At 35.2% G+C, this 12993-nt stretch overlaps 1 protein-coding gene across 1 annotated transcript in view; it reads left to right on the top strand.

Annotated features, from left to right (window-relative positions):
• The first annotated feature begins 5805 nt into the window (after positions 1-5805).
• The window catches only part of LOC128673756 (uncharacterized), a 39637-nt gene continuing 32449 nt past the window's right edge, over positions 5806-12993 (top strand). Inside the window, exon 1 of the mRNA XM_053751827.1 lies at positions 5806-6049. The gene's annotated coding sequence lies outside the window, so the exon portion shown is untranslated. The remainder of the gene's footprint in view (positions 6050-12993) is intronic.

Below are 12993 nucleotides of genomic sequence, written 5' to 3'. Positions count from 1 at the left end.
ATAAAGTTCGTAGCATTTCGTAGCGTTTCGTAGCACGTCCGTAGCAAACTTCGTAGAACGTAACAGTAATATTTCGCTACTTTATACAGCTTTGAAAGTTCTATACAGCCTTTGTGTAACTATATTGGTGGTAGAAAGTGGTCGTATTTAATTAAGTTATATATTATAATTGGTTCGCTGCTTCTCACTTCGAATCAATTCGATGGTGAGAAGTGAAATGCAAACCCGGACTAACACTTCTGATCGAAAATTCGTAACACGTCAAAAATGCACAAAGTTAATATTCAAGTTTTCACTTCGGCCAGCGCTCCCGGAGCGCAACCCGTTCTCATTTTATTTAGCTATCAGATCCCACTGCTGGGACATAACCGGCAAATATACGAGAAATATGCGGAAATCTCAAGAAGTTTTGGCTTGGTGACGTCAAGGATGTAAGCAACTGAGGATAACTAGTAGCTTCGCCCGGGAAAAACCATAATAAATTATACACCAAAATCTCTCAGGAATCACAACATCTATTGGTGAAAACTGAACAAAAATCGGTCCAGTATTATCTGATTATCGCAATTATACTGACAGACAGGGGCACTTAATTTTATCATAATAATGTAAGGATTCTAAAATACTAATAACTAGTTGTTCGCCGCGAACTTAGACCCCGCGAACACAATACATTTTTACAAAATTGCAAATATTTCAAAAACGGCTTAACCGATTTTGTGTCCACAGGAACTTAAGGATTCTATTGGCAGATCCTACATACATTTTTACTTACGTTTCATCAAGTCGGTTCGAAAATTATCGCGTTAAAAACATACATGAAAAAAATTTATGTTTGCTCCAAGTTGAATTGTAGACACTAAGGCCACAAGCAATTAATACTTAGTTTAATATTTATATATTCATATAAAATACATACAATATATAATCATTAATGCCCTGTTCAGACTGTAGAAGCTATTAGTCGAGCTAATATCAAGTGCAATTACACAGCTGTCCTATTTGTCGATCATATCTGTGTAATGACCACTGTTCAAATGGCACAGTATCGATTGACCACCTATCATGACCATTGGGGAAAATAATTAGTTAAATGTTTTCATAGACAAGATATAGAAAGCCTATTTAAATAGCATAGGTTTTTATATATTACTATCTGCGCTTCGGGGCTTCGCTCCCGTGGGAATTTCTTGATAAAAAGTACCCTATATGTTATTCCAGGTTATATTCTACCCGTGTACCTTTCATAACAATCGATCCAGTCGATTTTGCGTGAAAGAGTAACAAAGACATATACACACATACATCCTCACAAACTTTCGCATTTATAATATTAGATATTATTGTACAAAAGCAAAAATTTCAAAGCATTGACTGAATTAATTTTAAACAATGTCCAAAGTTAAGCAATTGCTTTATTTATGTATGTGCACAGTCTGAAATAAATAATTTCACTCATTCATTATTAAAGTGAGACTTCGCCATTCGTATCACAAAATTATATTCGATAACTGTCACATTTCAAGAAAAGCCACACAGAATTTGATGTCCTCTACCAATATTTCACTAGTAGATAAATAAATAAATAAATATATTAGGACAAACCACACAGATTGAGCTAGCCCCAAAAGTAAGTTCGAGACTTGTGTTATGGGACACTAACTCAAAGATACTATATTTTATAACAAATACATATATAGATAAACATCCAAGTCCCGGGCCAATCAGAAAAAGATCATTTTCCATCATGACCCGACCGGGGATCCAACCCGGGACCTCTCGCGGTTCAGTGGCAAGAACTTTACCACTGCGCCACCGAGGTCGTCGAGTAGATAAAACGAAGTTTGGATATTTGTCGAACAAACAAGGTAATTGGGCACAGATAACTGAACAGATTACCCGGACAATCGCCACTAGAGCGATCTTATCGACATAACGGCATTTGTTTTACGGCATAGTTGTTGAAATGGTCTGATAACTAGGGATAGCGATGACCATGCGATGTGAATACGAAGTTGTAGGAAAATGGACCCTGGGCTCCGATGCTGCGCTGAGGAAGGAACCAGAAAACTCAGATCAGAGCCGAGACAGTAATATATTTTATTTAAATTGATTTATTTTTAGAACAGCGACTTATTAAAATTATAAAAATAGGATTACATAGCTATTTATTAATGAATTATCAATAAATGAATGGAGTGGTTTGCCATTGCCTTCTCCATTTTACACACAAGTTAATAATCAACCAGTGTGCAGATTTCCTCACGATGTTTTCCTTCACCGGATGCAAGTGGTGATCGATGGAAACTACTCAGTCAGACTGATATACATAAACGAGTAGGATTCGAACCTTTCGATCGATAGGCAAAAAATAAAACTGGCTTAAAATCGAGAGTTCCGCCTTTCCCTCAAGGTAAAACAAGGACAACGCGACTTATACGCGACCTAAAATAAAACAAAACCCACGCGCGCTACAACGCAAAGATTGAATGCCCATAAGATTTGAGATCCTTCTCCAACCAAATAGGATTCCAGCAAGTAAACTCATTAGGCGCGGCTTTGTCTGCAATCCGAGCGAGAAATAATATCGGACGGTCTGCTTAGGAATTTAACTAGAGCACAGAGTATCATGTGACAGAGTTCGTCTATATAATTTACTAGAAGCCCGTGAAGCGGTGGTGGTGTAATGGTTAAGACTCCCGCCTGAGGATCAAAAGGTCCCAGGTTCGAATCCTACTCGTGCCACATGAGTTTGTATACCAATCTGACTCATGTATTGTTTTCATAGATCACCACTTGTTCCAAAAACATCGTGAGGAAACCTGCACACTTGTAGATTATTAACTTGTGTGTGAAATGGGAAGGCAATGGCAAACCACTCCATTAATACTGCCAAGAAAGTTTTACGTGTGTTTCATTCCATGTAATGACCACTACCCTCAGGCATGAGGAATACGACTATGGAGAAGAGTGATAAGCCCGTCCCGGCTTAGCTCGGGTAAAACCATAATAAAAAAAGTAGCTGCGTTCTGTATATGTATGATACTAGTTTTTGCCCGCGACTTCGCCCGCGTGAGTTTTCTACTGGAATATTTCCGGGATGAAAGGTACCCTATGTCTTCAAAGTCCTCATACTTCAAACTTATATGCAAAATTTCAAGAAGATTGGTTGAGTAGACAGAGCATGAAGAGGTAACAAACAAAATTAATTTCGCATTTATAATATTAGTTAGGATAAGGTTTAGTACGAATTTAAATATTTCTAATATTCATAGTTTTTGAGCTAAACCGAAAATATACAAAATGGACACTACCAAATAACATAAACTCAATAAATATTATTTGTAGGCTCTGAATACAGCGAGTAATCTGCAACAGATTCCCGCTTTAATATCGCATTGCGACCAATTTTTGTTTTTCTTTTTCGTCTTAAAATAGATTTGCATCTTTATTACAATTACAATACGGGCGATATTCCGAGGAGTGGTATTTAAATTTTTATAAGAAATGTGGTTTCCTTAGACACAAGACAGATATGGAAGAGCAAAGAATGAACAATGCAATGGTTGTAAGCCGGTAAATAAAGTTGGATTTGTATTACTTCAAAGAATCAGAGAATCAATCCCAAATATATCAGGCTCATGGATTATCAAAACTCCAACTATGCTTAAATATATTTTTAATGAGGTAATATCCTTACATAATATAATATACAAAGTCCTCTGCCTCATATGTCTGTCTGTCTATTCGCCATAGACTCCAAAACAACTGCATGGATTGTCATGCGGTTTTCACCAATAGATAGTGTGAATCCTGAGTCAGGTTTAGATGTATAACTTTACTCGAGCGAAGCCGGGCCGGGCCACTAGTTGCAACTTGGTTCTTTTTAATGAAAAAAGGCGGGAATAGAAAACTTATACATTTTAACTAGGTAATAAAAATTTTCAAAAGCCTAGATTTACTAGCCAAGAGCTATATATAGCTATATTTTTATATAACTGAGCAAGCAAACAGACTTGCGACACTCCTGGGGGTTTACCATCATCTCATTACGTGATCCACTTTGCGACCTAAACTGATCTGCATAGCAAATTCGTATCATCGACAATTTTTTACTATGAATGCGAATTTTAGGTTCCTAATTTGAACTGAGTTGCATTTGAATCGTAGCTGATGGAAAGTTGTTACTGCAGTCTATGAACGTCATAAGCGCGTTGCCGGCCCTAGATAAATCTTTTCAAAGAAGTCTTTCTTTTTGTAAATTAGAAGAAGAATCAGATATCGAATCTTTTCTTTTTTTAAAGAGAAATTCACATTATTATTTGTGTAAAAATCCACGACAGGGACTCATTCTACAATCTCAAACTTGGGAGAAAGCTTATTTTTGATTGAGTAACATCAACACACTGCCCACACGCAAATTCATTGATATTACTACGCCAACGTGTAGACAATTACAATTCTAGAATTTCTATTTCTTAGTACGCGTGATTCGTGTTACTACGTCGCAACTATTTTGCACATAAATGATATTGTTGTATGTTTGTTTGTGTATTGTTTGTTACTACAGCTTTGTTATGGGCATACGAGTGTCACGATACGAACATCTTTAACACAACAGACTTGATTGAGTGTTAGGCAATAAAGTTAATTTTCATGTTATAATGTATGCGTTGATGGTCTCCTTATTGTATTTTGCCATAAAATCTGTTAAAACTGTCGATCTGTTTTAGTTAAAAATAAATCAAATTTTGTGAAATAATAAAAGGTGAAGCATTATAACCTTAACAAAAGAAACGGTTAAAGTAACTATATCCCAAACAAAAATATCCAACCGAAATCCGAAATAGATTGTGTTAGCTCTTCACGCTTTACACTTTACGCAAAACTTTCTTGATCTGTGTGCGTAGTGAGACTTTTCTATTTACATCTCAGCATCTGAGTCTATTAGCAGTGAGACGTAGCTAACCAATCACAGCACGCCTTTCTGATGCAACGACAACGACACCGCAATGTGATTGGTTCGCTGCGTCTCACTTCGAATCGATTCGATAGTGAGAAGTTAAATGCAAACCCACACTTTGCCCTCTGTATTTTTTCGCTATACATAATTAGAAGTACCAAAAAGAACACCTTTTAGGACAAAAAATTAGGATGTAATTAAAATGACAAAGGTTGGCGTATGAAGCAACAGGAAAATCGATTCATTTTACCTGATCTACCAGGATATCATAGCACTGAATAGATCCATGAATCAGTCTAATTAGTTAATTGGAACGCCCGGATAAGACTTTTTGTGTAGCGGCTTATAAATTAACTGCTTTTCAATGAAAGGTATTTTGTATGAGAAAATGAGACTGAATACTCCGATCGTGATTATTCATCAACTACCTAATTACAAAATCATTGAGTGTTATGTGCTTGTGTCAGATATTATAAAAGTTTTATATCTTGATTTTTTAAGTTTATCTGTCAGACAAATTAAAAAATTACTTTCAATACTCATTTCGCTAGAACTTTTGAACGGCTGAACCGATTTTGATCAAACATATCTAAAAACCACCGCATAAAAATTATCTATCAAATAAAAAAAACTGCATCCAAATCGGTTCATCCGTTGATGAGCTACGGTGCCACGTACACTGACAGAGAGAAACAGCAGTCAAACGTATAACACCCCTCTTTTTGCGTCGGGGGTTAAAAACTAACATCAATTAAAAAAATCCTGCGATATTTCGCCGCACTACACGTGCATTAAAATCAATTTTTTCAGTCGTGCCGGTGTACAAATCAGAATTTGATTGAAATTCGGATGTCGCTTTATGATTTGCCCGAACCCGTCTGTCGAAGTTTTTAATATTCCGATTGTAACTTGTGTTTGATTCTGTTTCCCGCGGATAGCACAAGGGAGTGGTTTTGATCGTTCTCTGTAGTGACTTTTTTTCTTTTTAGTCGGTCTACGGTCGTGACCAATATTCGAAAAAATCACTCACAGTAGGATTCGTGAATCCTACGTATTGGTCGGTCGTATCAACTGGGACACAAAAATGTGAGTGAGAGTCTTGTTATTTGATATTGGATTGTACTAGCCAACTTCGACAGTAACTTTGACCTGGGCCGAACATTGTGCGCTAGTTAAATTAAACGTCAAAGTTGACTGATGCAACTCACTCATCAAAAAATTTTGAACTTTATAGATATTTTTGACGACATCTAAATCCTAATGATCATCATGCGAGACAGCTACACCGGAGGTCGCGGGTTCGATTCCTGGTCAGGTTAAGATGGAAAATGATATCTATCAGTCTTGAGTGTTTCGTATCCCCCACTGTTGGGGCACAGACTTTCCTTATCGATCAGCCAACTTTTCTTTAATGTTTGAAGCGGTGGTGGTAAATCGAAAGGTCTCAGGTTCGAATCCTATCGATCGTTCTATCCTATCGTATCGTTCGAGCCATATGAGTTTGTATACCAATCTGATTCATATAGTAGTTTTTATACACCACCACTTGCTTCCGGTGAAGGAAAACATCGTGAGGAAACCTGCACTCTGGTGAACAGTTTAGTTCACTAGTGTGTATGCGACTACCTGCCACTAGATGGAGGTAAGTGGTTGTAAAAGTCATGTCAGATGCCTTTAGGCGACTTGAATAAAATCTGACACCAGTGTTAGCAATAACACACTCGATATGATGATGATCTTTAGTGTTCTACCTAGAGTGAACGGCAAAAACAAAATACAACATATGTAATATTTTACAAGCTTTTATTTAGTAATCAAATCTTGCAAGTTTGATTTCTCCTACTTCCAGTTGAACTACAGAGTTGAAATTTCCCACACCGCTTCAGTTTCCATGACAATGCTTTAATTTGATAAGCATGACCAGATGGTGCAGGCCGGATCGACTCCAAACGAGCGAACTCCTCAACGGTTTATAGCAGTGACACGGGATTTTTGTCAGGCGTTAAATGCCATAAGATCTCTCTGACGACAATAAAGGCTTGTGGCAAAAATGAAACTGTAGTAAAAAACTTGTTGCGAGTACAATTTCTAACTCCAGATCTCACTAACGCTACTTTTTCCATTTTGAACGGTGCAAAATTATAGTTCGACAGTGTAAAATTTAACAAGGCACTTATGACTTGCATGAGAATTTTTGCTGTGCTGTTCCATATCATATTTATAACGAACGAACGAACGGGATTTTTTTATGGCTTTTATGTTTTTAAAATACAGTATTTCCAATAGTTTGTAATGAAGTGTGTGTTATGAAATAAAGAAAAAAGTGATTGCAAATAACATGAGTACCATTTTTTTTTTATTGGTGTTAAGAGAAAGCTAAGCCCGCATGTTTTACCGATGTTAAAAAATAGTAATATTCTGGTATTTGTTAGTTTGATTTTTTTTTTTGCTTTAAATTTTTTTAATCCTTTATTTCTTCCAAAAATCCCTGTCTTTGGTTTGTTCTAGAAATAATATGTGATACAATTTAATAAATCTGCCATAGAAATTATTATAAAAAATAATTTACAACATTTTATTTAGTCAAAAAAATATAGAATTTCTATGTTCACTATGATAAATATTATCACTCACAACGTCGTTAGCAGACATGACACTGTAAAAAAAGCTTCTGTAACCATCCTCAACCAGAGCCCTAGCTGAGTTACATATGCGGCAGCGCGAAGCGACAAACAAATGTACATATTATTACTTTCGCCCAATATGTTGACATCGTAAACTTTCATCCATAAAAAATGTTATTTGTATAATGTACAAATACATTGAATAGTTTTAACATGAAATACTTTCTAGTACAATGATCGCATATCGCTCGAAATGCAAAAAAAGTATTGTATTGTGAATCGTGTACATGTCTATAATATAGACTATACTGCGCAATACTCTATAATATATATTATAGTGCGCGATAATATGATTCATATAAACGATTATATGAGTCATATTTAATGCACACTAACTAAAAATAAAAGTAATAACTCAATAGCTGGAATATAGCAATAGCTGTAATAGCTAGAACAAGGAAAGGAAAGCCAAGAAGGGCATTCATAGATGAAATAAAAGACAAAGTACAAGTCGTGTTGTATAGGGAGGTAAAATCTATGGCAGGAAACAGAGCACAATGAAAAATACTCCATCGACAAGAACTTCGTTCTTCAATTTATTTATAATTGTAACAACTCAAACTTGTGATAAATAAATGTGCTTGTTTATCGCGCCGCGTAGTGCTGCCTTGTCGCATTTGTAGCTTATTTAGGACGCCGGGTAAGTGGATCCACACTTCACGAGCTTTTCACAAGGACTTTATACCTTTTTTGTTGTTTATTTTTGTTTACAAATAAAGCCTTTTGTAGACTCCGGACCTAACGATGTTTTTATGTTAGATTTCTAGATAATATATATATTTTTAATCGAATTTGCAACTTTTGATTTATTTATGATTTTTTAATGTTTTTTGGTAAACACTGTCAATTGTGCTTTCCTGAAACGTGAAAACTTGAGAATATGTTTGTAAAAATTAAAAATCAATCACACAGTTTAAACATTTATTTATGATTTTGATGTTTAATGCTGCAATCTACTTTCATTTTACAATGACCATTGCTTAGAAGAAACCCATCCGTAATAGTTTTTTTTTAATATTTTGTCTATGATATGTTTTTATCCATGCAAACGATATTTTTTTATCATTTAACTCTGATCAATCGCTACTAATCCTACTAATATAAGAAATACGAAAGTTTGTGAGGTTGTATGTTTGTTACTCTTTCACGCAAAATCTACTGGACGGATTGTTATGAAATTTGGTACACCGGTGGAATATAACCTGGACTGGGGTACTTTTATCCCGAAATTTCCACGGGAGCGAAGCCCCGAGGCGCAGCTAGTCTACAATATATATAGTACGTACTAAGTATTGTCACGGCAGTCTTCGGGTCTCCAAATCCCCAACATTTCACGTTATTATCCTTCTGAATAGAGGTTATTAGTCACTATGAAATAAAAACAGGTTATATACTAGACGTTCCGTGCAAAAACATGCCAAGTGTGAGCGGTATATACGAGCGGTAATATAGTTTTTTTTTTTTAATTTTTTAGTTTTGTCTACGACTAAAACTCGCTTGGAATTCGTCGTGAAAATGCTTCAATTTATTAATTTTATTTTTGACTTAAAAAAGGAACGAGTTTCGCAATTCGTCGCGATCATTTAATTATATTAATTTATATAACATACTCATTTTGTAACCTGTCTCAGATTATATTCAAGTTTTTTGTATGTAATTAGTTATTACACTATTTATTTATGTTTAATTATTTTGTCCTACTTACACAATTTCTATTGCTAAATGATTAAAAAAATATAATTTTGTATGCTTTATATAAATTTCAATAAACAGAAACAGAGCCAAAATTTAAATTTTTTTGGATAAAATAGAAGGATTTTATGCCACAGTACCCTAAACCTTAAAGGGGATTCCCGTGTGAAATAACATTATGGCGAAAAATCCTCCATATACACACACAACGCCGGACTAATCCTGAATCATGTCCGTCATACGTCGTCGTTACCGGAGGATCAGGAAGAATGGATGAGACACGACAAAATTTATAAAATACAGCATTTAAAAAAGTAACAATATATTTTGTTACGAGAATACCTTGATAATTTTTGATTTTTTTCGTATCATAAAAAAGTGAAATAACACTATCACTACGTCCCTACTACTGGGGCAGTGCCTTACCTTACGGATGAATGAATGAAGTTTGGGCCATGACCCACCACGTGGGCCCATTGCGGATTGGCGGGTTTTAACGACTGCAAATACAAACGGGAACAACAGCTTTACGTGACTTTCGAAGCACGGAAGAGCTCAAGATAATTTTGGTCACCCAACCAATGACCGACCATTGTGAGAGTGTCTTAACCGCCACCACAGGCCACTATCACTATATAGTACGAAATAAATCAAGGTCGCTTCCCGCTGTCTGTCACTATGTATGAACCACACTTGAATCGCATCAAAATCCGTTGCGTAAGCATAGATATATATATGGGCAGACAGACAAACAGTAGAAAACGACTTGGTTTTGTGAAGTGAAGTGTGTTTGTGTGTCTTTCTATCAATTCGAACAGAGCATGCAATACATCGTGAATGTAATTGTAGATATAATTGAAAGGGTGGAGCCATAACACAAGTCTCGAACTTACTTTGGGGCTAGCTCAATCTGTGTGATTTGTCCTAATATATTTATTTATTTTATAGTCTACATTATGCTGCGGGAAGAACCGCGGGCAACAGCTAGTGAATCTGCTCGCTCGTATGATATGGATTTAAAATACTAATACGGAAAACGACGCTACGCTACGCTTTTAACCCAAACATTGTTATAGATCTCATGCCGCTGGCAGAGACGAGATAAAATATCTGTGTTCTTTCAAGTTTACAGTCCCTTAGCTATTTAGATGGGTTCAGAGATATGTGCTGATAGGGTGATGAGGTCTGGGAGTACTGACCCCCACAGATGGACAGAAAAGATTATTTAAACGCAATTTTTATCTGAAAACGTTTGTATCGCGACTTTTTACGGGTACGCTGACACACATGTGTTAATCCATATTATATTCTACTCGTGTACCAAATTTCATAACAATCCGACCAGTACATTTTGGGTGATAGAGTAACAAACATATGTACACACAATCTCTCAAACTTTCGCATTTAAAATATTAGTAGGAAGCGGTGGTGGTGTAATGGTTAAGACCGCGCCCGCCTGTGGATCGAAAGGTCCCAGGTTCGAATCCTACTCGTGCCACATGAGTTTGTATACTGACTCATGTATAATAGTTTTCATAGACCACCACACAAGCAAAAACATCGTAAGGAAACCTGCACACTGGTTGATTATTAACTTGTGTGTGAAATGGAGAAGGCAATGGCGAACCATTCCATTAATAATGCCAAGAAAGTTGTTACGTATGTTTCATTCCATGTAATGACCACGACCCTCAGTCATGAGGAATACGATTACGAAGAAGATAAAGAGAGCAAATATTATATTAGGATAATCATTGTGCCTAAATAGGAATAAAAAGGAAAAAATACGTATAGTGTAAACACACCATATGCTCTTAATTAGGTGTTACGATGACTGCAATGTTTGTTTGCCATGTTAATAAATAAAATTATAAAATTCCAGTTTTATACAAAAGAAATAACTTTACTAGTGAGTCTGTGCACGCTAGGCGTGTCGCTAAAATCGCAAGAAATGGCGACTTCGTGATTGGAAGCCGAAATCGTTGGACATTCTGCTCGCTACCTTCGGCTGAATGTATCGTCTCCACTGTATCAAAGGTCACCTTTACATTCATTGATATAGTGATCGAAATTTCTTAAATTTAGACGGAGATTTCTTTAAGAGTTTGGAAAATATATTCGGAAATATGTAACTTAAAACACGAAAGTCGTCTAACTTTCGTATTTATATTCGATTGCATCAGTCAATTTTGACATTAACTTTAACCTGCGCAGAAAAAGCAAAGTATGAATTTTGTGTAAACAACACTAATACTAGAAATGTACAATCGTAATAAAAATTTATAACATGTCTCATGGCGTGTGGTCCCGCCCTGGAATAACACCACTCTTTATCTTCCTGTAATTGTTAAGCGACTAACGGACACATAGGCAATTAATAATAACAATAGCATTACGTAAGAGGGTTGACATCAAACAACACCCGAATCATCAACATTTTAGGGTCATTTTACGCGGCCCCCTGGTTTCGCGGCGTTACAGCCATTACACATATGTAATTGATTTATGACATTATTACGTACGTTTTGTACATTTAGCTTTTTATTATACACACAATATATATATATATATATATATATATATATATATATATATATATATATATATATATATATATATATATATATATATATATATATATATATATATATATATATATATATATATATATATGTATTGTGTGACAATTATCAATAATTTTATTGGAAATACAACTTTTATTTTATTTTTTCATTCAAATTTTGACATTTTTAATAATGATGTAAATTCGTACTCCTAATTTTTAATATATGTATAAGACCTATATTTGTTAATTGACGTCCTTGGAGAAAAGGCTGCGGTGAAGTTTGTTGCGCCGCTTCTTCTTCACCTGCGCTTTGGGAGCCGGCAGTAGACTTAGTTTAAGTAATTTTTTGACGTCAATAAGTGATGTATATCATCCTAAATTGAATAAAGAATTTTGAATTTGAATTTGAATTAATGCAACCAGAAACACGCGGAGACGACAGACAATCATAAATATAAATAGTCACTTCGTTACGGCACAGAAAAATCCGTAGAGTCGGCGACCAGAGCTGTGTTCATTTCAAATATACCTTTTAATTTGCTTCGATGGAATCCTGCCAAAGAGGTTTATATTCCTCGCTCCTTGCCGAATGCTCAAACAAATTCTATTAGCAATGTCGGTATAATACTTTGCAAGCTTTTGTTTTCTTTTAGAAATAATTACAGGAACATTTTTTTAAAATACACAAAATAGCCATAAATAAATAAAAAATGTCGATGAAAATAGTTTAATCAAAATCAAAATCAAATCATTTATTCAGAAATTAGGCCTTCACAGGCACTTTTTCACGTCATATTCTAAATTAAATTATATTTACCAAAGCTACAAACTACTAGCATTTCGGAACGACCACTGCTGAGAAGAAATGCCGAAAGAAACTCATTCAAACAGTGTTGGTCCCTATTATGCCAGAAGGGCTTACCATTTTTTAAATATAAATTACTTTATATATAACTTTATATAAAACTTTACTGTTTAATGTAATACAAATAATCTCTAAGTAATTCTAAATTGACTAATTGCGCAACCATTTTGTCAGTACTGCCGTAATTGAAATCGAATTTGAAGCCGAATCGCATTTAAATCTG

This window comes from Plodia interpunctella, chromosome 11 (genome assembly GCF_027563975.2).
Source record: "Plodia interpunctella isolate USDA-ARS_2022_Savannah chromosome 11, ilPloInte3.2, whole genome shotgun sequence".
In the NCBI taxonomy this organism is placed as follows: Eukaryota; Metazoa; Arthropoda; class Insecta; order Lepidoptera; family Pyralidae; genus Plodia; species Plodia interpunctella.
Note: the sequence above shows the minus strand (reverse complement) of the source record. Positions and strands in the feature narration are given on the sequence as shown.